We start from the raw sequence: 1,665 nt of genomic DNA on the forward strand, positions 1-1,665 counted from the left end.
GTATTCGGTAAGGCTTGAATTACTGAGTCCACTTCATGTTGCTGTGTTTGAACACAGATGTCTTTCACAGAGCATAGGAGAACAATAATGCTGTCGTCTATGCTAGTTAATGGAATGCTACTATGGAGACAGCGACTTCAAAGGAGTCACTGGGTAAAATGTGGTCCTATAGGAAGAGTCTCACCCAGTAGGACTTGTTGACCTATGAGAAAGGAGACGACACACAGAACACACAGAACAGAGAAAAGCCATGTGAATAAGAAGGCAGCTAGCCATGTTCAAACTTCTACCTTAGACTTCTTCAGAACTATGAGAAACTCATTCCTGGTATCTTGTTATAGTAGCACAAGACAACCAATACACATTAATCAAAGGCCAGGGGTGAACACCCTTGTGAAGGAGCGGATGAAGCATGGACCACCTGAGAAGATGCAGTGGGAAGGTTGAGCACGCTGTCCTGTTACTCCTCCAAGATGTAATGTCCATACCAACCATGAGAGCACACCAGAGGCAAGTCAAGGAAAATATACACAAAATAGCCAGACTAGCATTTTTCAAAATTATCAAAGTCATAAATGCCAATGAAGTACTAAGGCGTGATGATGCGTTTACCCACTGTTTGAGCAAAGTCATGGTGACGCTACAGTCCTTCCTGGAGAAGCATGGAGCCTTAGGACTAACCCCAGGTGTGCCTTGTCTAATATCCATGAAAACGTCTAACGTGGCACCTTGAAGTGGACTCTTTCTCCACAGAGATACGAGGCCAAGCAATGGCCTAGGCAAAGCTGCATTCTCTCAAATACTTGGCACCATTCGTTAGCCAAATTTATGCAGAACTTTAGAGAAAGGGATGGATTCCTGGAGTCATTTTGTCTCATGTCCTAAGCAAAACTGTGGTTCTGAAGGAACATTCCCTGAAGCCACTTAACAACAGCACTGAAAATTCTGATAAAGGTTTGACCATTCAATCGGTGCCCAGTTTTAGCAACAGATGCAGCCAGGGCTGCCTGAATTAAAGACGGTTCCCACAAAAGTCAGGCGCCCACCACAGCCAGAAACCACAGGAGACTCAGCACAGGAGTAGCTTCAGAGACTGGCGTGCTTTCTGATCATGGTCAGAGTCTGATCTGTTGACACCATAAGGAAAAAGTCACAGCTTCTGCAGCTTCCCTCAGCTGCTCCCTGCCACGGGGTCTCTGTGTCCTCCACATGCAAACCTCCTGATCCGTGTGGCGGTTCACATCTTCCCACACCTTACTTTGTAAGTTCTTCAGGACACTGTTAATTTACAAATAGGTCAAGATGGAGCTCAGCTGGGGTGGATTGTCTTCCACATATGACGCTCTGGTTTGATTTCCAAACACTGCATAGAGTTTGGTGTGGTGGCACAGAACTGTAATTCCAGTCCGTGTGTGTGTGTGTGTGTGTGTATGTGTGTGTGTGTGTGTGTGTCTCGGGTGGGGGAGAACAGGAAGAACATTGGTTCAAGGTCAACCTCAGCTGCCCAACAGCAAACTTGAGGCCAGCTTGGTACTATAGACTGTAGAAGACCCTCTGTCCCAAAACAAAAATAAAAAGCAAACACAATAAAATCAGCAATGAGTCTAAAGGAACACTGTTGCTCTTAAAATAATGATCAAATCCAGATTGAAAGACGGGACATTT

Source organism: Microtus ochrogaster, linkage group LG1 (assembly GCF_000317375.1).
Source record: "Microtus ochrogaster isolate Prairie Vole_2 linkage group LG1, MicOch1.0, whole genome shotgun sequence".
Classification (NCBI taxonomy): Eukaryota; Metazoa; Chordata; class Mammalia; order Rodentia; family Cricetidae; genus Microtus; species Microtus ochrogaster.